We start from the raw sequence: 24,660 nt of genomic DNA on the forward strand, positions 1-24,660 counted from the left end.
TGAATTCTACAAAAATCTTTATGCACACAAACTGGAAAATGTGGAGGAAATGGACAAATTTTTAGAAACACATGGCCTTCCCAGGCTCAACCAGGAAGAAATAGAATTCCTGAATAGACCAATAGCAAGAACTGAAATCGAAACAGCAATAAAAAACCTTCCCAAAAAGAAAAGCCCTGGTCCAGATGGGTTCACACCTGAATTTTACCACACTTACAAAGAAGAACTGGTGCCCATCCTACATAAACTATTCTCCAATATCGAGAAGGATGGAATTCTCCCCAACACGTTTTACCAAGCCAAGATAACATTGCTACCAAAACCAGGAAAGGATGCAACAAAAAAAGAAAACTACAGACCAATATCTCTTATGAATATAGATGCAAAAATTCTCAATGAAATCCTAGCAAATCGAATCCAAGTGCTTATCAAAAAAATAATCCATCACAACCAAGTGGGCTTCATCCCAGAGATGTAGGGATAGTTTAACATACGCAAATATATAAATGTAATTCACCACATAAATGGAAGCAAAAATAAGGACCATATGATCCTCTCAATAGATGCAGAAAAAGCATTTGACAAAATTCAACATCCTTTTACGATAATAACGCTTAACAAAATAGGCATTGACGGGACCTACCTAAAAATGATACAAGCCATATATGACAAACCCACAGCCAACATCATACTGAATGGGGAAAAACTGAAAGCATTCCCACTTAGAACTGGAACCAGACAAGGCTGCCCACTGTCCCCATTACTTTTCAACATAGTATTGGAAGTCCTTTGGAGAGCTATCAGGCAAGAGAGCAGAATCAAGGAAGTCCAAACAGGGAAAGAAAAGACCAAACTCTCACTCTTTGCTGAGGATATGATGTTATATCTGGAAAACCCCAAGGATTCAACCAAGAGACTCCTGGAATTGGTCAATGAATTCAGTAAAGTCTCAGGTTACAAAATCAATACACACAAATCGGAGGCATTCATATATGCCAATAACAGTTAATCGGAGAACCAAATTAAGGACTCAATACCCTTCAAAATAGCAACAAACAAAACAAAATACCTAGGAATATATTTAACTAAAGAGGTAAAGGACCTCCATAGGGAGAACTACGAAACACTGAGGAAGGAAATTGCAGAGCATGTAAATAGGTGGAAAACCATACCATGCTCGTGGATCGGAAGAATCAACATTGTTAAAATGTCTATACTACCCAAAGTGATCTACAGATTCAATGCAATCCCTATTAAATTACCAACATCATTTTTCACAGATATAGAAAAAATAATTTGATGCTTTGTATGGAACCAGAGAAGACCTCATTTAGCAAAAGCAATTTTAAGCAATAAAAACAATATGGGAGGTATTAATTTGCCAGACTTCAAACAATACTACAAGGCTGTGGTTCTTAAAACTGCTTGGTATTGGCACAAGTGTAGGGACACAGACCAGTGGAACAGAACAGAAAATCCAAATATAAAACCATCCTCATATAGCCATCTAATCTTTGACAAAGCAGACAAAAACATACTCTGGGGACAAGAATCCTTATTCAATAAATGGTGCTGGGAAAATTGGATAGCCACATGTAGAAGACTGAAACAGGACCCACAGCTTTCACCTCTCACAAAAATCAAATCATGGTGCATAACAACAGACTTAAACCTTGGGTGTGAAACAATTAGAATTCTAGAAGAGAATGTAGGAAAGACTCTTACAGACATTGGCCTAGGCAAAGAATTTATGAGGAAAACCCCTAAGGCAATCACAGCAACAACAAAAATAAATGAATGGGACCTGATTATAATATATTAAAAAGCTTCTGCACAGCCAAAGAAACAGTCACGAGAATAAACAGACAACCTACAAAATAGGAAAAAATTTTCACATACTACACGTCAGATAAAGGACTGATAACAAGAATTTACTTAGAACTCAGGGAAATCAGTAAGAAAAAATCAAACAACCCTATCAAAAAATGTGCAAACGACATGAATAGCAATTTTTCAAAAGAAGATATAAGAATGGCTAACAAACATATGAAAAAATGCTCAACATCTCTAATCATCAAGGAAATGCAAATCAAAACCACAATGAGACATCACTTAGTTCCAGTGAGAATGGCCTTTATCAAAAAGTCCCAAAACAACACATGTTGGCGTGGATGCGGAGACACAAGAACGCTCATACACTGCTGGTGGGACTGCAAACTAGTGCAACCCTTGTGGAAAGCAATATGGAGATACCTTAAACAGATTCAAGTAGACCTATCATTCGATCCAGAAATCCCATTGTTGGGCATCTACCCAAAGAATGAAAGTCATTCTATAAAAAAGACACCTGTACCCGAAGGTTTACAGCCACACAATTCACAATTGCCAAGATGTGGAAACAACCCAACTGCCCATCAATTCATGAATGGATTAGAAAAATGTGGTATATGTACACCATGGAGTATTACTCAGCTATAAGAAATAATGGTGATATAGAATCTCTTTTGTTCTCCTGGAGAGAGTTGGAACCCATTCTATTAAGTGAGGTATCCCAAGAATGGAAAAATAAGCACCACATGTACTCACATCAAATTGGTTTCCCTGATCATCACCTAAGTGCACATTTGGGAATAACACCAATTGGGTATCGGACAGAGGTGGGGGGTAGAAGGAGGGATGGGTGTATACCTACATGGTGAGTGCGATGTGCACTGTCTGGGGAATGGACACGCTTCAAGCTCAGACTCTGGGGGATGGGGGGGCAAGGGCAATATATGTAACCTGAACTTCTGTACCCCCATAATAAGCTGAAATAAAAAAATAAATAATAAATAAAAAAAAAAAAGAAGCCTTGAACGATACCAGAATCTTACATTAAAGCCACCGATAATCTGAAAAGACAAAATCTGATCAAAAAAAATCTAAAGCACCTGTGTGGATACACTGCAGGTCTGCTACACACTGCCATTGATTGATTGATTGAGACGGGGTTTCAGCATGTTCCCCTGGCTGGATTCGATCCTCCCACCTCAGCCTCTACAGTAGCTAGGACTATAGGCATCTGCCACTGACTTCACTTACACACTGCTTTTTGACTACAGGTGTATAAGTGACTGTCTTTTTCAAATTAATGAAATGCTTTAAAACTGGATTGTTCACCTACAAGAAGGGTATTCTTATGTAGACTCTAGGGAAGTTTCTGACCCGTAACCAAAAGAGAATCACAAATTCTAGGAAAGATTCTGCTAATTAGCTCTACTATGTCAACATGATCAGCCACTTATAAATTTGGGGCAGCAATTGGGTCTCCCTATATTACTAAATCAACATCAAAGGCCCATTCCAAGTCACAATACCATGAAAGAGTGTTAAGAGGAAAGAGGCAGAAGTAGAGCACAGTGTCAGTAAGAATACAAACCAGAGTCAGACAGACCCATGTCAAGTCCTGACTCACAATGGGTTTACATTCATCTTTAAGGCTTAAGTTTCCTCATTTATAAAATGCTGATATCTACCTGACAAGTTTGGTGTGAGGATTAAATGAGACAACACATACAAAGCACAGTGCCCACAACATTATTAGCATTCAACACTATTTTTTTTCTGCAGCTACAAATCTCTAAATCTTTCAGTTTCTGTAGTTTCCATAAAACTAGAAACCAAAAGATGAGTCTTTGGTCCCAAACAAATATTAGTTTTCATTTTCAGTAATTTTACATTAAAGTAAATGAGGGTAACTACTGGTCTAAAACATGGCAGTTAGCTTCATCAGACACTGCTTTAGGATGCTGTGGTGTTTATTTACTATACACAATCCTATAAAAGAAAAAATTTTGTCTCCAAAAAGCTGAGTGCAAATAAAATATTTTATTTCATTTTAGCAAGTCATTTCTTCATTTGTTTGGTCCTAATACATCTGTCTCCTCATAATCAAAATTTGCCTCATAAAACTATATACCACCACCAGAGAATCACCAGTAAAATCCTTTTTGGATACAGAGAGACACTAACTCTGTTTTGTTACATTGCCACATGTTTGTAGCAAATAATTGTGAAAAGAAAATGACTATGTCTAATGATTCCTCCCCTGCTACTATTTTACATTTAAAACTGCATCAGCTATTTAACTGAACTTTGGGTTATGGAGAACAGCATCATATAATACAAACCTAGCATAGAGAGCATGAAAGAAAACCTTATCCTTCTAGTAAATGAAGACTGAAAGTTGTAATACTATGATTTCACATCAGGTAATCTGCACCTGTAATGAACGAGAATTTTCTTTACTGTTTTTGAAACACATAAAATTTCAAACAAAAAAATGTTATGGGATCAAATAAAAACTCAGTCGTTTCAGCCAATACAAAATGTCTAAAAGATGCAAATGCAATATACATCAGAAATTGATTTCCTAAGTTTTGGACTTAAGGAATCAGAAAGCCGATGACTTACACAGATGACTGCCTTCTGTCGACCCTGTATCCGCTTCAAACTATACCCTCTTTCCTTCTCTTCTAGTTCAAACTTTTCCAATTTTTCTTCAGCCTTCTTAAATAACTGTCTTAACAGCAATTACAAAAAAAAAAGAAACACCAACTCCACCTTCAAAACCTTTTGGTCAAAGGCCAAGTGAGTTCGCACAGCCTATAAAACTGTTTTGCAGTGGTAAATTATAGTGTACTGTGAAAAATACAAAGTGCCATCATTACACATCACCTTATTTTTCACGTATTCATATTCACTCTCTTCCTCTCAAAGTTAAAATCCCAGACACAAGTAGGCAAGATTTCAGGACTAGCAGTAAGGGGACAGCCACCTGGAAAACGGGGACTCTAATTCAAGCAGATCATTTAAACAAGGACAATTTAACACACCACCACAAATCGAAAAAGGTCAAGCAAGGCCACCATTCACAATGTTGTCATGGGCACTAACAATTAAAGAAAATAAGGTCACAGGTGTTGGTTAGCAGATTCTTTGTGGAGAGTGGAGAAGGAAAAGAGTTAAGGGAAAAATAAGTTTCCCAAGAAAATAAAGTGGGTGTTGAAAAATAAAGAGAGAGGAGATTCGGGTTACCGGAGAAAATTGCTTCAAGAAATTAGTACTACCCCTGAGCCCTCAGCAAAACTGTCATTAAATCTCTCTGTCTGGTGCCGAGTGCTGCTTTAACCATGCGATCCCCTCCTACCCTCCCGCCCTCCCAAGTTCTGTGTCAAAATGAATTTCAGGTGAGTCTGGGGGCCGAGTGGACAGTTTCCCGCTTGGGGTAACTGTAACCGCGGCATGCGAAACTCCCCCGGCCACAGCGCGCCAGCCCACAGAGGCGCTCCTGGGCAGGTGCCACCCACGGCGGCCCCCCGTCCCGGACAGGGACACGTCCCCTCCACGTGACCAGGGCAGGTCCATGAGCCCAGTCGCGAGGCCACCCTGCTCTGACCGCCGCCTTCAATCGGAGTCTGGGCATTGGGGCGGGACGGCCGGGGGAGGGGCGGGGTCACGACCCTCCCGCGTCCCGGGCCCACAGCCTCCAGCGCCGCGGCACGGTGACCGCCACCCGCGAGGCCAAGGCTGCCTGTGACCGAGCCCGGCGCGCCGCCGGCCCCACGGGCACGACCGACCAGGGGGTGCGTGCGCAGCAGCAGCGCCCGGCCGGGCTCCGGGCCCTCTAGCTCACCTCACGGTGCGCTGCCTCCTCCCGGTGCCCGAGCGCCGTGGGGTCCACGCAGGGGAGCGTCCAGGGGGTCCCGCCCACTGTCACAGCGCCGCCGTGTGCTCCCCTCCGAGCGCTGCCGCCTCAGCCGCCCGAGGGGCCGCCACGACGCGCTCATCTCTGCGCCTGCCGTCTTCGTCTCCGCAGCGCCGCCAAAGCCACCACGGACGCCACCGACGCCTACTCTTCCCTGCCGGGGCAGCGGATCCGCGCTGGGGAAACTCCACACGAGTCCTTCCCTCCGCCGCCGCTTCAGCCGCCACCTCAGTCACTTGATCCAGCGGCCGCCTCCATGCACCTGCACCTCCGTGACACCGCCTGCGCACCCCTCTGTGCGCCTGCGCCCTGGGGCCGCCCCGCGCCTCCTCCGTGCGCCTGCGCCCTGGGGCCGCCCGCGCGCCCCTCCGTGCGCCTGCGCCCTGGGGCCGCCCGCGGCCCCTCCGTGCGCCTGCGCCCTGGGGACGCCCCGCGCCTCCTCCGTGCGCCTGCGCCCTGGGGCCGCCCCGCGCCTCCTCCGTGCGCCTGCGCCCTGGGGCCGCCCCGCGCCTCCTCCGTGCGCCTGCGCCCTGGGGCCGCCCGCGCCTCCTCCGTGCGCCTGCGCCCTGGGGCCGCCCGCACCTCCTCCGTGAGCCTGCGCCCTGGGGCCGCCGCGCCTCCTCCGTGCGCCTGCGCCCTGGGGCCGCCCGCGCCTCCTCCGTGCGCCTGCGCCCTGGGGCCGCCCCGCGCCTCCTCCGTGCGCCTGCGCCCTGGGGCCGCCCCGCGCCTCCTCCGTGCGCCTGCGCCCTGGGGCCGCCCGCGCCTCCTCCGTGCGCCTGCGCCCTGGGGCCGCCCGCGCCTCCTCCGTGCGCCTGCGCCTGCGCCTGGGGCCGCCCGCGCCTCCTCCGTGCGCCTGCACCCTGGGGCCGCCCGCGCCTCCTCCGTGCGCCTGCGCCTGGGGCCGCCCGCGCCTCCTCCGTGCGCCTGCGCCTGGGGCCGCCCGCGCCTCCTCCGTGCGCCTGCGCCCTGGGGCCGCCCGCGCCTCCTCCGTGCGCCTGCGCCCTGGGGCCGCCCGCGCCTCCTCCGTGCGCCTGCGCCCTGGGGCCGCCCGCGCCTCCTCCGTGCGCCTGCGCCTGCGCCTGGGGCCGCCCGCGCCTCCTCCGTGCGCCTGCGCCTGGGGCCGCCCGCGCCTCCTCCGTGCGCCTGCGCCCTGGGGCCGCCCGCGCCTCCTCCGTGCGCCTGCGCCCTGGGGCCGCCCGCGCCTCCTCCGTGCGCCTGCGCCTGGGGCCGCCTCCATGCCCCTCTGTGTGCCTGCGCCTCCTTGGCACAGCCTGTGCACCCCTGACACCGCCTGCGCCTTCTCTGCACGCCGGCGCCTCCCTGGGTTTTCGGCGACAGCGAAGGAGTGTGTGGCTGCAGCCGCGCCCCCAGCCTGTGGGCAGCCGCACCACCGCCCTTAAGTGCGTGTCTCCGGTAAGGTGCGTGTCTTGCAAATACTGACTCCCAGTCCGTGCCTCGCTTGCTTCTCCCTTCTGTTAATACTTTCCTTCTCAGGCAGAAGTTTTTGATACTAGCAAAGACTTACCAGTGTTTTCTTCCATGGATTTTACTTTGGTGGCGTTATCTAAAAAGTCATTGCCAAACCCAAGGTTACCTAGCAGTATTCTCTCCTGTGGTGTTTTATGGAAGTTTTACATTTTGTATTTTAACTGAGGTCTGAGAAGTTGAGCCGTGGAAGTGGAGGGTAGAATGATGGTTGCCCGAGGGGTGTTGGGGCGGGGTTGGGCCTCAGGTACCCGGGTGCACACAGAAGGACCCGGTTGTGACATCCGTTGCGCAGCAGGGCGACTGTAGTCAGTAACAGCGTATTGTAGATTTCCAAACAGCTAAGATAGTAACTTCAGATGTGTCACCACAAAAATGATAGGTGAGTGGGCCGATGGATGTGTTAACAACCTTGGTTCAATTATTCCACACTGTCTACATGTATCAGAACATGACAGTTCACCCCATACATGTATACTATGAGGGTTTGTCAAATAAAAATAACATGAGTTGTAAAGTTAGGTCTAAGATTCACTTTCAGTTAATTTTTGAGGAGGAACGACTGTGTTTCGATTCTTTTTTTTGCTTTTCTTTTTTTCTTTTGTTGGCATATAGATATGCAGGGGTTCCACCATCATTTTTGAAAAGGCTGTCTTTCCTCCATTACACTGCCTTTGCCTTTTTCTAAAAGGTCAATTGACTATGTTTCTGTGCTTTTATTTCTGGGTTCTCTATTCTGTTTGGTTGATCAATTTGCAAGTCCTTCAAATTTGTTCCTCCCCTCTGATATTGTTGGCTACTGTGGGTCTTTTACCTTTTCCATATAAACTTTAGAATGAGTTTGTCACTTTCAAGTTGTCAAAATAACTTGCTGATGTTTTGACTGGAATTGTTTTGAATTTATAGATCAAGTAAGAGAATTGTCATCTTAACATTTAGTTCTCCTACCTATGAACATGAAAAATCTCTTCATTTATTTAGATTTTGATTCCTTTCAACGGTTTTGTAGTTTTCCTCATACAGAGGAAAACTTTGTTGGTTCTTTGGGATTTTTTCTACATAGAAAATTGAGTTATCTGTAAGCAGAGAGCATTTTATTTCTTCTTTCCCAACTTACATATCTTTTATTTCTTTTTCTTAAGGCATTTAGCTAGAAGGGGCTTCTGTTCCCCACTTCAAGCCACCACTTTCAAATCCCTCGAAAAATCAACCACAGCAACCACTTAAAAATGAAAAAAATAACTCTGATAAAGTACAATTTCCTTCCTTTCGATTTATGTCTGGATAGAAGGCCAACGCTGTCAGGTGAGCCCTTGTTATTTAATTAACATAAGCCATACTCACAGTCCATGGGGTGGAGACAATTGCAAAAGCCTGTCTTCAGGGCCGTGCTTTACAAGAGCCATTTAGGATTCAAACTGATTTTAGACAGGCAAAATAGGATGCCATTTCCACTCTCTGGAAATGAAAAATGCAAATCCAAAATGTTAACCTAGTGCACAGTGAAGAACAAAATCATACTATAATTATATTCATCTTAGTCCTGTGATTATGTGTATGAACATGAAGAAAGACAAACATCAAGGAGAAATCAATGGAGAATGGAATTGTGTGTATAGGGGGTAGTTGTTAACATTTCCTTATGCCAATTTATACTTTTAAATGCAAGCATGTATTTCTGTGATAAAAGTAGAAAATCTAGAAAAGCATTTTGAAAAGTATCTTTGAAAAAGCTAAAAGTTCTTACAATTAAAAAGGAAGTCATGAAGCTCGTGTCACACAGTATTACCCACTGGCATTTATACCAGAATTTGCCATTACAAATTAGACATTACTTGCTTTTAAAACTGCTTGAATTATGCAACCATTCAAACTAAAATATAAAAATATGAAATGTTTCCATCATTTAATATCTATCATTAAACTGAAAAAGCAAGATGTTTTAAAGTCTCTTGGGAAACTTTAAGTGAAAACGGGAAGAGGGTAACACTGGGAAATGTTTATGTCCGTTCTCTTTAACGTTTTACAGAGCACACCCTGTGCCGGTCACATAAGCTGCTGCAGGAGGCTCCTGTGTCGGGGGTCCCCATTCTTCACCCTCCGCAGATGCATCCCCTTCTCCACGTGGAGACTCCTCAGTTCCTTCCATTGAAGAGACAGCGCTGCCTCTCTGGACCCTTGACTCTGAGTCAGGCCATGTGACTTGTTCTGGTCAATGGGATGCCTGTTGCTGTGACACCTGAGGAGGCTCAGGACAGACTTGTGTTTTTCTGTGCCACTGTTACAAGCGTGTGCCTGGGCTCTGGCTGAGGGATGAGGTGTGAGGCGAATCATTCCAGATGGGGCCACCCTGGACCATCCAGCAGCAGCTTCTCTGGACAGGTAAGAGACCCCAGTGAGAGGAGAGCATTGCTGAGCCAGAGTGTGGACGTGCAGGCCTGTGAGCTCATTGTTTCGGGCCAGGGGAGTTGGATGGGAGGGTTGGGGGGTGTGGTTGTCCCAAAGCATCATCATGACAGGAGAGGACAAAGGGGTACAGCTGCCCATAGTTTCTACCAACCATTTGTCAGTAACATTTCTATGTTATAATAGTTGTAGCAAATTAGATATCAGTAGATTTAACATACTTGTAGAGTTTCTGTATTTCTTTATAAAAAATACCTTTGAGATGTAATTCACCTGTTTAAATTGTGCAGTTGAATGACATTTTGTGTATTTGTAAAGTTTTATATTTATCAATACAACTCACATTAGAACATTTTTCTTACTCTAAAAAAAAAAAAAATCTCACCCCTTGTAGACATAATCCTCCAACCTTCCATCCCCTCCAGCTCTAGGCAACCAGTGATCTACTTTGTCTGTATAGATTTATCCTTTCCAGACATTTCATCAAAATGGAGTCATGCAATCTATGGTCCTCTATGACTAGCTACTTTCGCTCAGTATGTTTTCAAAGTTCATCCCTGTTACAGTTTGTATCAGTACTGCATTTTTTTTCCGGTCAACAATTTACTAACTAAAATTAATCTAAATTAAGATCTGTAGATGTACTAAAATTATAAGTTTTATATCTATGAAGCTATTCTAAGGTTTTATTATAGTGGTACAATATTTCTAACATAAAATTTACCATTTTAACCCTTTTTGGGTATAAATTTAGTCATGTTAAGTCCATGCATATTGTTGTCCAACCCTCACCACTGTTCATTTCTGGTGATTTTACATCATCCTAAATTAACACTCTGTACCCATCAAAAAATAACTCTCCATCTTTCCTCCCCCTGAGGCCCTGGTAACCGGTATTCTACTTTATGTCTATATAAATTTTCCTATTCCACATACCCCACATAAGTCAAATCATACAATATTTTATTATTTGTGTCTGGCTTATTCCACTTGCCTAATGTTTTCAAGATTCATCCATGTTGTAACACATATCAGAATTTTCTTCCTTTCTAAGGCTGAATACTATTTTATGGATACACCTCATTTTCTTTATCCATTCTTGTGTTGACGATGGGCATCTGGGTTGTTTCCACCCTAGCTATTGTGCATAATGCTTCTGTTCATGTACAAGTTTTTGTAGAGATATACATTTTCATTTGTTTTTGTGAAATAACGAGAAATACATGTATATTGGTCTCTGCCCCTGGTTACTGACACAGACCTCCTAAATCTCTTGGAATTTCCTGGATGTTACGAGCGTATTTTGTTCTAATGAGGAGACTCTTATTGAGATTCTGGATGGGGGCTGGTCACCAGAAAGACCAAGCCATGATTAGAAGCTTGAAACTTTCAGCCCCCTACCCTGACACACCATGCTCTGGAGAGGGGGGAGGGGCAGGAAATGGAGTTCACAATCCATCATGCCTACGTGATAAAGTCTCCATGAAAATCCCTGAACCCCTGGGGGGTTTGTAGAGCTTCCCAGTTAGTGAACACACCCTTGTGCTGGGAGGTCATACACCCCGGCTCCACAGGGACAGAAGCTCCTGTGCTTATGAACCTTGCTGACCCTTGCCCTACATATCTCCAGCTGGCTGTCATCTCGTTCATTGATATAATAAACCAGTGAACATAAATATTTCTGTAAGTTCTATGAGGCATCCTAGGAGATTATTGAACCTGAGGAGGGGTCATGGGAACCCTGACTTATACACAGTCTGTCAGAAGTACAGGTCACAACCCAGGGGTTGCAGTTGTTGACCCAAGTGGTTGAGGGGTACCATCTTGTGGAACTGAGCCCTCAATCTGTGGGGTCTCTCCTAACTGCAGTTAGTGTCAGAATTGAGTTAAATTGTGGTATGCCCAGTCAGTGTTCACCAGAGAAGTAGTTGTTGGTGGGTTCAGACCCCTCACATTTTGGTTGTAGAAGTGTTCTGTGTTGAGTAGTGAGTGGGAGAGATAGAAAACTTAGTTTTGTGTTTGTGTACATATGTTGGAATGAAATTGCTGGATCATGCTGTTTTCTGTATACATACATGGGAATGAAATTGCTGGATCGTACCGTAACTCTGTGTTTAACCATTCTCAAATGGTTAAGGAACTGCTAGATTTTGTTCCAAAGTGGCTGCACCATTTTCATTCCCACCAGGTATATGTGAGGGCTCCATTTTCTCCATATCCTCAACATTTGTTGACAGGTTTATTTTTTTAATTATAGCCATTATTGTTGAGTTCTTAATTTCTGCACAATTGGAGCATGCATTTGTGCCAAAATAAGTTTCAAATGCAAATTGAATAAAATTGATTAACATTTCTTCAACAGTAAACACAGGAACATAAATTTCATTTATAAGCACCATTTTATATTATAGGACTTTAAGCGCTTTAACCAAAAAGTGGAAAATAAAATCAAGATAAATATAATTTAGTATCTATCTTAGTCAATTAGGCCTGCTATAGCAAATGACTGTAAACTGGGTAGCTTATAAACAGTAGAAATTTATTTCTCACCATTCTGGAGGCTGGGCAATCCAAGATCAAGGCATTAGCAGCTTCTGTGTCTGGTAAGGACAGGACCTGCCTCCTGGTTTATAGATGGTGTTCTTCTTGGTACGTCCTCATGGGCTGAAGGGACAAGGGAGGTCTTTGAAGTCTCTTTAGTAAAGGCAGTAGTACAGTTGATAAGGGCTCCACCCACATTCCCTAATCTCAAAGACCCACTTCCTAATACTATCACATTGGGTGTTAGAACTTCAACATCTGAATTTGGGGAGGTACACAGACATTCAGTTCATATGATAATATTCAAATGTTAATGTAAGAGTGGTGAATTCACCAGGTGCTCCCAGCATGGGCACAGAAAGATTTCTCATGCAAAGTTTAGGGTATGTAGAAGTAAAAAGTTTACTTACTTTTCTGAAAAAGAAAGAAGGAGAGAAAGAAGGAAAATGGCACAGCAAGAAGGAAGGTGGAAAGTGCTGGCAGCTGAGGAAAAGGGGCTTGGTGTTTTTAAAGGGTAAAAATGGCTTCTTGTTTCCTTAGCTGCACACGGATAACAGAAGCAGCTGTGGAGCCAAGGTGTTTGCTTTTTCCAATTTTTTTTTTTTTTTTTTTTGCCGCTTCTCTGTGAGGCTGGCTTTATCTGAGTCCTTGAAAGCTGTCCTGGCAGGAACTGAGGCAAAGAGCCTGCAGCCCTGTTGTCTGTTTAGGGCTCTTCAAGGCTGGGAAAGAAACTCTTAGAGATAACGAGTTAGGCTTGAGGACTGTGAGTTGAGTTTCAGGTATTTAATGAAACAAAGCAAAGCGTCCGCTGTGCTGTAAGTTTTCTCTTCAACGGGGCCATTATGTGTTGTGACTTTATTCCTCTTTTTTCTGTTTGATAGTTTATTTTCCTCCTGCAGGTAGGTTGTGAACAAGGCCACTTTTCCCTTAATTTCAAAGAAGAAAAACAAAAAACATAGCAACTATTTTCCTGCTTCCAGTTTCTTTGAAGAGTAAACTTTTTGCTTAGTGATTACAACATACAAAATATTGTGTCCATTTGGTATATGTGAACAACTCAGTGTCTCTTAGATAGATTTCACGTTGAGTCTAAAGTCACTTCTACTCTCAAGAAAATTTTAAAAAAATGATTTGTATATGGAATGGAACGTTCAAGATGGTATTATTACTTGTCTCCTATAGTACTAAAGCAAAGACTTTGCACCAAGCAAATTTTCTTGTTTAAGAAGGGCCACTACCTAAAGAGTTTAAGTATATACCTCTCAAAAAGTTTCTTAGCCTTTCATCATTACTCCTAACAATTTCAAAAGCTAAACTCATAAAATTTTTAACTTCCTTTAAGTTTCTACTGACACTGGTGCAGTATACAGACAGTCATTTTATTTTTATACTAAATGTTCCATTTAGTAAATGAGATTTCTCAATCTAAGTTGGGAAACCTGATACGAGCCAGGTGATTGGAATATAGGCTGGCTGGCGCCAAGGACAGAAGGGAAAATGCACATCAGAGCCAAGGATGTGCAGGTGAACAGGTGACCCTCCACTTCAGATGGCATCCAGTTCTCTACCTGATGCCCAGGGGGCTAAATGCGCTGAGTGACAACTGCCTCTGAGCCCGGGAGTTGTGGACTTTGTTTCTGGTAACTGTCAGAGCCCAAGGGGGCTTCTGTTGTGCTTGCAGACTTGACCCTGCTGGTCTGTGCTGGGGGGATTCTAAGTCTGTGGCTGGTCATTATTGTCAGCAAAACCTGCTAAGGTCTTTGAGAATTTTTATGACCAGCTAGCGCAAGGGCAGGGCCACATGTCCATGCTATTGCTTAGAGAACATATCTGTTTTCAAGTGACGATTCATTCTAGTTTTATTTTCGTAACTACATAGGGCAGAGTGGAGCTATGTATTAGTTTATTAAGTATGAAATGTCTGATTTCCTTAAGTACTAAGTCTGACAATTGATATCTCGGACATTTCACTCTGAACTTCTTGTTTTATGCTTATTGTAAAGGTACATCCTTAGCCTTTCAAACACACATTTTGGCTTATGATTATCTTTCAAATTGTTTTTAGATCAATTTTTACGAAACCATGGCTGTGTCAAAAATTTATGTTATTTTTGAATATGAGTTCTGTTGTCAAACCAATGCAGTGCAGACAGCTTGAAGTATCACCAGAGTGTTTGGGAAGGATGTGGCTGATGAACACTTGGTACGTGGATGGTTTCAGAAGTTCTGTTCTGGTGATTTTAATCTCAAAAATGAGCCACATGGGTGACCTGAGACCAAAGTGGTTAATGATGAGCTGAAAGCTGTAGTGGAGGCAAATCCATGTGAACCTACATGTGAATTCGCAGGGAGTTAGCTACGCTCCCAGCAAACAATCGGGTCCCTCAGGCAGGGGTCGTCACAAAAGATAAGGAAATAATAGAAAATAGAAAATAATAGAATATGGTAATAAAAGAATACACAGAGACAAAAGTACAGTTTTATAAAAAATAGATTTATGAAAAAAGGGGCAGTCTTGGGAGAACCCACTGCGTTCCTGTGAACTGTGAGGCCACCAGTAAAGTTTCACATCAGTATTTATAGGTACAGTGATCGGTTGCCAGGGGTAAGAGATTTACATAATAACAGGTAGTTCATTTTAGGTTCAAAATCTCCTAAAAAGCCTCTAGAGATTGGCCAGCGCGGTGGCTCATGCCTGTAATCCCAGCACTCTGGGAGGCCGAGGCGGGCGGATTGTTTGAGCTCAGGAGTTCAAGACCAGCCTGAGCAAGAGCGAGACCCCGTCTCTACTAAAAATAGAAAAAGAAATTATACGGACAGCTAAAAATACACACGTATATATATATATACACGTGTGTGTGTGTGTGTATGTATATATATATATATGTATATATATATATATATATAAATTAGCCGGGCATGGTGGCACATGCCTGTAGTCCCAGCTACTCGGGAGGCTGAGGCAGGAGGATTGCTCGAGCCCAGGAGTTTGAGGTTGCTGTGAGCTAGGTTGACGCCACGGCACTCACTCTAGCCCGGGCAACAGAGTGAGACTCTGTCTTAAAAAAAAAAAAAAAAAAAAAAAAGCTTCTAGAGATCGTTTAAGTAACTCTATGTATGTGAGCAAAGGGTTACAAAATCTTCCTACGACAAATTTCTAAGTTCTAAGATAAAGCTATCACTTTAACAGAAAGGAGAAACAGAGATATAGTGGCTCTATATTTCTTTTATCTAGTTATTGTGGATTGAGACGGGTAGTCAGGAGTAGAGCAGGAACTGTCCCTTGGGCTAATTGCTTTTAGCCACAGGTGTCTGTCTGTCCGGCAGGCACTCTTTGATCAGCTGTCATCCCATGGCTCCTTGCAAACCTGCTTTGTCCTAGAAAGCAGGTGAGAACCACAGGTTTGAGACTACAGTGTCACCTTGGAAAGCAGCTGCCACTGACCTTTGAGATGCGCTCCTGAGGCAAGGCAGCTTTTGGTTTGTGAATTAACACGTTCACATATTCCTTCAGGGCAAAGCCCTGCAAAACTCCTGAGATCATTTCTGTCTCTAATATAGCAATATTAATCTATGGAGAAACATGAATTGGCAGCAAGGTTTGACATTACTATTCCAACAATATTGGAGCATTGGAAACAAATCAGCAAGGTAAAGAAGCTGGATAGATGGGTACTGCATGAATTAAACGAGCATCAGAAGAGAAATCATCTCGAAGCTTGCCTTTCTTTGCTGTCACGACATAAAGATAAACCATTTCTACACTGTATTGTTATGTGTGATGAAAAATGGATTCTTTATGACAATCACAAGCATTTAACACAACGGTTGGATAAAGATGAAGTGCCAAAACACAAGCCAAAACTGAATATTCATCAAAAAAAAAGCTAATGATATCTGTTGGGTGGTCCAGCACTAGTATTATCCACTACAGCTTCATGAAACCTGGTGGATTGATTATAACAGATGTCCACTGCAGCCAATTGGATGAAATGATGAGGATGCTTGCAATAAAGAAGCTGACACTGGTTCAATAGAGACAGCCCAATTGTCTTTCAAGACAACGCTTGACCACGTGTCACACAAACAAAGCTGCTCAAACTACAGAGGCTGGACTTGGAAACTCTCTGTCATCTACCATATTCACGAGACCTTGTACCAACTGGCTACCACTTCTTCCAGGCTTTGGACCACTTCTTGCAAGGAAAAATATTCAATACTCAACAAGCTCTGAAACCACCTTTTGCAATTTCACAGCCACTCTCTCTCTCTAGGCTCTTCGCTGCTGACATAAACAAGCTACCATTAACATAGCAAAACTGGGTCTATAGTTTAGGTGGATACTTTGATTAATTGTACTGCTTCTTGTTTCAGATATAATAAATGACACTTTTGATTCTATAACAGACATTTTATATTTAATGACCTAATAAATAAAGATGATTCCAGCAGCATTTTTTAAAAATGCACTACCATACTGAATCTTACTTTCTGACAGGCAGGGGAGTACAGTGGCTTGGGATTCTGGTTCCACAGCTTCAGGCCAGCTCTGTGGTAGCGGGTAACTTACTTTCCCTCTCTGTGCCTCAGTTTTCTCATCTCTAAAAACAGGATATGATAGTAACCTACCCCATAGAACTGTTATGAAGATTAAATTATTTAACATTTGTAAATAATATCTGGAACATAGTAAATGCTCATTGAATTTTAGCCATTACTCTTGCTCTTGTTGACATCAGGTATAAAAGAATAAATGTGACTCTGGTTCATGACCTTGGGTAGAATCACAAGATAAGCACTGTTTTAGGGAAAAGTATTTGTACAGGGTATTTTCATTATCCAAAATAGTCTCACTAATAAGGTACTATTAGAGTAGAGCAGTGTTACAAAGTAAGATCATTAAATAGAAGCCCATGGTACAGAATGGGCAACTCTTACAGTACATTGATAGGTTTTGACTTTCTGCAGTATCATATCTGTAAATAATAAGTCCTTGAGATTTTAGCTTTTTGGATCAACTTGCTGTTAACAATTTAATTTTTTTTTTTTTTTTTTTTTTTTTTTTGAGACAGAGCCTCACTCTGTTGCCCAGGCTAGAGTGAGTGCCATGGCGTCAGCCTAGCTCACACCAACCTCAGACTCCTGGGCTTAAGCGATCCTCCTGCCTCAGCCTCCCAAGTAGCTAGGACTACAGGCATACGCCACCATGCCCGGCTAATTTTTTCTATATATATTTTTAGTTGGCCAGATAATTTATTTCTATTTTTAGTAGAGACGGGGTCTCGCTCTTGCTCAGGCTGGTCTCGAACTCCTGACCTCGAGCAATCCACCCGCCTTGGCCCCCCAGAGTGCTAGGATTGCAGGCGTGAGCCATCGCACCCAGCCAACAATTTTAATTTTTAACTTCTGTCAATGTTATGTACTTTTCCATTAGCTGAAAAGGACTCCCCAGGTCATTATGCAGATGTCTCTGTCAGGACAGTGTGCCCTTGAAACATGCTGTTTATGATCTGACTGTCTGAAGTCTTCCAGGACACACAGTTTCTGGCTGGCAGCATAGATGGTGCAGCATTTATGATCATTAAGTGGGTGCTAGTCTCCATGTTGAGTGTACATCTGTCACTGGGGATGCCATCTCGGTGTGAATGTGTGTGGAAACCTCAAGGTGGGTCCTTGGAGAGACCATTGCTGTGTGATTCTGAAAGGTTAGGTTGAGGTCCGTCCCTTGGATTTGCTCCTGTCCTCTCTTCTTCAACCACCCCTCGGTGTCTTTGCCATGTGCTATTGTCTTCGTGGTCTCCGTCTCCACCTCATCTCCCACCCATCTCCCATCCTGCCCACCCCCCAGTGACCTTTCTAAAGGTCTCTTCCCAAATGTGCTTACTCTCCTGGGCAACACTATTCATCCTTTTCCTCACACCACACATACATACACACAAACATGTATACCACACACTCTCCCACACACGCTGCAGACAACACAAACCCCCCACACTCACATACATCCTACATACACACCATGAACACCTCCCATATACTCACACACACCACACACACACACTCACTACTTCAAAGGCTCCACTTCACCCACTACTTCTACCCTGACCCTAAACTACAACCACTGGCTTACTTCCACCAGGATTTTCATTGCCCCTTCCTCCAGGGGACTTTGTGTCCATATCTGGTCTCCCTAGGGAGGGTCTAGTCCTTCTGCAGGGTCTCCATCCTCCTCCCCTGTGCCGGCTGAGTCACTGGCTCTGCTGGACCATCTTGGTTTTCCGGCCTGTCTTCCTTTGACAGCTCTCATCATCATGCATTGCAGGCACCTTTTGACAAGTCCGCATTCCGGCACCAACAGTACCTTAGTCGTTTTTATGTTCTAGCACCTTGGATTGTGTCTGACACACAGTAGACAGTCATTTATAATTTCTGAGCACCTGCATGCATGAATGCACACAGATATCAGGATAAACATTCAAAAAGTGCTTTCCTTTTTACTGAATCTGTGATCCAGTTCACTTACCTGTTGGCTTGCACCTGAGATAATTAAATTTCTATTAAAAATATTAATAAACTAAGTGAATCTCAATATTATCTCTGCAATTTATGCTTTCATTGAGATGGGCAAAGACTATCGACAGTAGGCCCCATGTGTAGGGGGTTGAGTTAGAGAAGTAGCATAGAAGGCACTGGAATCTTCAATGATTTCTATTTATACCAACATACAGAAGAAAAAGGATGAAAAAGACATACATAAATGAGATTAGAAACTAAAAAAATGAAGTTATATAAAATTATATACTGTGCAAATTCTATATAAAATCTCTCTTTTCCATTTGGTGTACAGTGCCTCAGGATTTTTGTCTTGTAACTTATTAATAGGAATGTTGTACCATGATTACATTGCCAAAACTACCTGAATAACATCTGTGCTAAGTTTTTATGGAGATTACTTTAAGGTTGACTTGGCATAGACTAAACAGCATACATTTAGAGGGCACAATGTGGTAAGTTTTGGTGTATGTAGACCCATGAAACTATTACCGCTGTCAAGGTACTAAACACATCTATAATTTCTGAGGACACTCTTCTTTTCCTTTCCTTCCCACTTCCCCAGGCTCCCCCATACCCGGCCAGCTGCTTATCTATAGATTATTTTGCATGTTCTAGAATTTCATATAAAATGGAACCATTCAGTACTTACACTTTTTTGTCTGGCTTCTTTTATTCAACATAATTATTTGGGGACTCATTTTTATTGTTACATCTAAAAAGAGTTCATTCCTTCTATTCCTGAGTAGTATTCCATTATATGGATATACTCATCTGTGGCTATGTTTTCAATGTGTTCCCTCCAAAATTCAAATGTTGCCTTTGTGATAGTATTTAGAGGTGATGCCTTTTTGAGGTGATTAGGCAAGGAGGGCTGCCCTGTCGTGAACGGGATCAGGCCCTTTTTAAAAGAGGCATCATGCAGTGTGCAGTGTTCAGCTTGCTTGCCCTCCCACCTTCTGCCATGTGAAGATGCAGCAAGAAGGCCCACCTGAGATGCTAATACCTTGTTCTTGGACTTCCTAGTCCCACAACTGTGAGAAATTAATTTCTGTTCTTTATAAGTCACCAGTCTATGGTATTCTGTTATAGCAGAACAAAGGGACTAAGTAACCTGTTCATGGGCATTCATTTGAGTTGTTTCAAGTTTGGGGAAGTTATGGATAAAATTGCTATGAAGAGTAGTGCACGAGTCTTTATGTAGGAATATACTTTCATTTCTCTTCAGTAAATACCCAGTAGTAGAATGCCTAAGGGCATACGACAAACACATGCTCAACTTTTTTTTTTTAATTTTTTATTTCAGCATATTACAGGGATACAAATGTTTACGTTACGTATATTGCCCTTGCCCCACCAGAGTCAGAGCTGCAAGCGTGTCCATCCCCCAGATGGTGTGCACAGCACCCATAAGGTGTGAATATACCCATCCCCTCCTCCCCCTTCCCCTCTGCCTGACCCCTGAGGGATGTTACTACTATATGTGCTCTTAAGTGTTGGTCAGTTAAGTCAATTAATGCCAATTTGATGGTGAGCACATGTGGTGCTTGTTTTTCCATTTCTGTGATACTTCACTTAGTAGAATGGGTTCCAGCTCTATCAGGGATAATGCCAGAGGTGCCACCTCACCATTGGTTTTTGTGGCTGAGTAGAACTCCATGGTGTACATATACCACATTTTATTAATCCACTCCTGTATTGATGGGCACTTGGGTTGTTTCCACACCTTTGCAATTGTGAATTGTGCTGCTATAAACATTCTAGTGCAGATGTCTTTTTTAATAGAATGTCTTCTGTTCTTTTGGGTCGATGCCCAGTAATGGGATTGCTGGATCCAATGGTAGTTCTACTTGTAGCTTTAAGGTATCTCCATATTACTTTCCACAGAGGTTGTACTAGTCTGCAGTCCCACCAGCAGTGTATGAGTGTTCCTGGTGGCAGTCTGATTTTAAAAAACCACTTCTATCCTTTTTTTTTCTTTCTTTTTTTTCTTTTTTTTTAATTTGAGCTTATTATGGGGGTATGAAAGTTTAGATTATGTATATTGCCCATGCCCCCCAACCCCCCTGAGTCAGAGCTTCAAGTGTGTCCATTCCCCAGACAGTGTGCATTGCACTCATTATGTAGGTATAAACCCATCTCCTCACCCCACCCCCCACATCTTTCCAACACCCAATTGATGTTATTTCCAAATGTGCACTTAGGTGATGATCAGGGAAACCAATTTGCTGGTGAGTACATGTGGTGCTTATTTTTCCATTCTTGGGATACTTTACTTAGTAGAATGGATTCCAACTCTTTCCAGGAGAACAAAAGAGATTCTATATCACCGTTATTTCTTATAGCTGAGTAATGAGTGTTCAATCTTTGTATTTTAGCTTGTAAGATGTCCAAGCAGCCTTGAATTATGAGGAGCATAAACTTTGAGTCTATCTCAACAGCAGAAGGAAAAGTTACCAGGTTGAGGGATGGCATATAGAAAACAGAGAGACAGAGAGCTTGAGAGACTGGACATTTTAAATACATAGTGGCAGGCTGACCACTTGAGCTCTGAATTTTCGTGGATACGATTTGCCCTTCAATTAAAACGTGTGCTCAAGCATTGGCCATAACCACCTGCAGTCCTAGCATACCTGGCATGCCTTTCAATCTTTCCATTTACACGCATACTTGTGAGTAGAGCTGCCCTAAACCAACCATAGTGCCCAAATGGCATCATTCTCCTTGTCTTTCCTCAGGTTTGCAGGATTGGTTACCTGTTTTTCTTTAGAAGAAGAAATCAAACTGTAGTCTAGGGGTAAGTGTGGCGGATCACAGTGTGCTGATTGTGGGCACGACTCCACAAGGTATCACCACTCAGTCATTTCTCACCTCTCACTTGTGTCTCAGGTACTCTCCCCAGGGGTCTAACACCTCTGAGAGGGCTCAAAGTACCCAGTGATCAGCTCCTGTATGCGTTTCCTGTACAAGCTTTCTTTTAATTAATTTTGTTGGGGATTCCCTATAGGGCCACCTCACCCCACAGAGAGTCACCCCAGGCACTCCTATCTGCACCCCTAGTCACCCAGGAATACCCTCAGCTGACACAGATAAATGCCCTCTCTCTTCAGAGCTGGGGAACTCAATCTCTCATTTATCTGCAAACAGGACATTTCAGTTATATCTTTCATTTCACAAATGCCCAGAAAAGCCAATTCAAAGACATTTGGGGAGGAAGAGGCAATGAATGGAGAAGACCCTTTAGAGTGGACCTCAGAGTCAAAATTAGGATCCTCGAAACAATTTCCTACAAAAAGAATTGATAGCTGAGAATAAACCAGGATCATCAATAAAGACTGTGAGCTCTGGGGACTCAGGAGGACTTACCAGTTCTGCCCGAGGGAAAGCTCATCCTCAAGTGGCTCAAGGGTGTCATGCTGTTACCTGGAGTTGATGTTGGGCCTTCATGGAATCCTGAGTCTTCTCTGAGCCCCAGGTGTGAGCACCATCTTGTCAAAAGAACCCAAACTGTTTAAAATAATTACAGGGGTTTATTCTGATCTGAAGATGTGTGACTCACCTGGACAACATGGCCTTAGAAAGTCCTGAGAATATGTGCCCAGACTACTGTGGTACAGTTTGGTTGTATACGTTCATGCAGATAGGAATTTCAAATAAGTCCCTAACTCAATAAGTGGAGGGCGTGTATTTATTTTGCCTGAAATGGCAGGACATCTTAAAGAGTGTTCTTATATGTTATAGGTGTATTTAAAGGTTCTTTGACTTGTAACTCCTTAATGCATAAAGCTGTCTTAAGGCTTGGAATTTTTTAACTTAAGAAATCTGTTCATCAGAGACAAGCCGTTGGATGTTTACTGAAACTCAAGCGATCTCTTATGTAAATTGAAGGCCTATAGGTTTGCTTTAAGTTTTACATTCTATAGCCTTAGGTCTGTTAATGATTTGGCATCTCATTGTTATATAGTATAATGTCTCCAAAAAGATAGAGGTGCATCATGATGCAGGTCTGACCTACCTTTTCACAGCCAGTATCTGAGCCTTAGGTTTTCTCTGCAGTCCCCTTGGCCAAGAGGGCGTCCATTCCATCACAGCTGGGGGGCTTTTTATTTAGTTCATACAGACATGATTGTAGAGTGTTCTTCTTTCTGTCTTGATCCACCACAATCATTGTGCGGCCTCTTCTGAAGCTGGTGCTCAGTGAAATAGTTGACATTCAGCAGAAAAATATTATCAGGTTGCTATGAATACCTGGTCTACCCCTAGCAACACCATATCCTAACAGTGCTAGGGGAGTTTCCAATTATTAGAGGTTGCCTCTCTCTTTCTTAGTGCCTCCTTTTGGCCAAGGCCAAAGAAAGTCAGGTTTCTGGATGTAAATCAATGATCTCTACCATTTCTGTGATGTTGCTAATCAGCTGCTTGTCCAGAGAGCACGGCCTATAGAAAAATTAGGGCTTTTAATTCACCATCTTATAATAGGACACCTTTTTGTTTCTAGAGCACTTCATAGTTGTGAACTAACGTAAAATCATACCTACCATAATAAAAAAATATGTCTTTCTTTATCTTTTGGCAATTGATATATCAGGATGATGGCAGTTAATGTAACCACCTGGAATTATTTTATTTCTGTGAGAAGCTTGTATTTCAAGGCCTAAGTTTCTGATAGCATACTCAGCTTCATAACTTTTTGTTTTTTTGAAAGTATTTACCACATAAAACCTCATTAAAATCATGGTTGTTTTGTCTGTAAGGTTTACATTACTGTGAATAGTTCCCAAAATGGTGGCAAGTAATTGTTGGGTTCAGGTGGCGAACAAAGGGTGGCTGGTTCAGAGTGATGCAGCACTGGATGTAGAGAACTTTGAAGAGGAAAGTGGCAATATCTCATAGGATGTCAGGTGACTGTCAATAAAGGAGTCTGTGTAGGATAGGAACCAGTAAGTGTAGTGGAAACTCTGGAACTAAATCAATGGAAGTTTTCATGCATTTTTCTATTGCTGTTATAGATCCCAAACAAGGTGGATATGGCTTGGCCACTAGATCTAAAAAAGACTGAAATGAACAGTAGGTCTCTAATGATTCCCACATACCTGATTCAGCATTTGGTCAGAATGTTCATAAACAAAAAGTGAAAAAGGATTTGTGAGCCTAGAATCCTAGAGAAAAATCTGAAAGTTTATATTTCAGTATTTATGTTTAAATAGGAGCATGCTTCTTATACCTTGAAAAGTACACAGCTATGAACACACACTTCTATTAATACCTTTCACTAATATACACTTAACCTAAGATCAACTCTCTTTTGGATTTGCCAGGTTTGGAGCATTTTATTTTTTGCACAGAGGGAAGTAAAACATACATTTTTTTTGTTTTTAAATACCAAGGTTGAAGGACAAATGGCTCTCATAACAGTTTTGAATTATTTAAAACCTGAAGAGTTTTAAACCAACCAGATAAATTCCAAGTTCAGCACATTCAGAACCAGGATTTGGAAATTCAAACTCAGATGGGTTCACTGTCCTGTGTCTTTCAGAAAAACGGGGGTGGAGGGAACAATTAAGGGGAAAACATATGGAATGAAATCAGTGTAGATATAAACTTTACAACTTACATCAAAATTCATTCAAAATCATCCTCAGACTTAAACTACAATGCAAAACTTTAAAGATTCTGGGAAAAATCAAAGAAGAAAATTTATGTGGCCTTGGGTTTGGTGATGAGTTTTAACACACAAGAAAAAAATCTGATCCACAACAGAAAAAATAATACCATGGCTGTTATAACATTCAATATTTATACTCTGTGAAAGATCAAGTTGAGAGAATAAAAAGACAAGCCAAAAAATGATAAGAAATATGTGCAAAATACACACCGGAGGAACAATTCACATTCTACATATAAAAAGAAGTCTTGAAACTCAACAATAA

At 42.6% G+C, this 24,660-nt stretch overlaps 1 long non-coding RNA gene across 3 annotated transcripts in view; it reads left to right on the forward strand.

Moving 5' to 3' along the window:
- Positions 1–7,055: 7,055 nt before the first annotated feature.
- Positions 7,056–24,660, forward strand: part of LOC123629794 — a 28,999-nt gene continuing 11,394 nt past the window's right edge. For 2 of the 3 annotated variants that reach the window (XR_006732256.1, XR_006732258.1), the window contains exons 1-3: positions 7,056–7,164; positions 8,374–8,536; positions 9,261–9,613. This is a non-coding gene — a long non-coding RNA (uncharacterized LOC123629794). The remainder of the gene's footprint in view (positions 7,165–8,373; positions 8,537–9,260; positions 9,614–24,660) is intronic. The other variant, XR_006732257.1, reaches the window with a different exon arrangement.

This window comes from Lemur catta, unplaced genomic scaffold, assembly GCF_020740605.2.
Source record: "Lemur catta isolate mLemCat1 unplaced genomic scaffold, mLemCat1.pri scaffold_43_ctg1, whole genome shotgun sequence".
NCBI lineage: Eukaryota > Metazoa > Chordata > Mammalia > Primates > Lemuridae > Lemur > Lemur catta.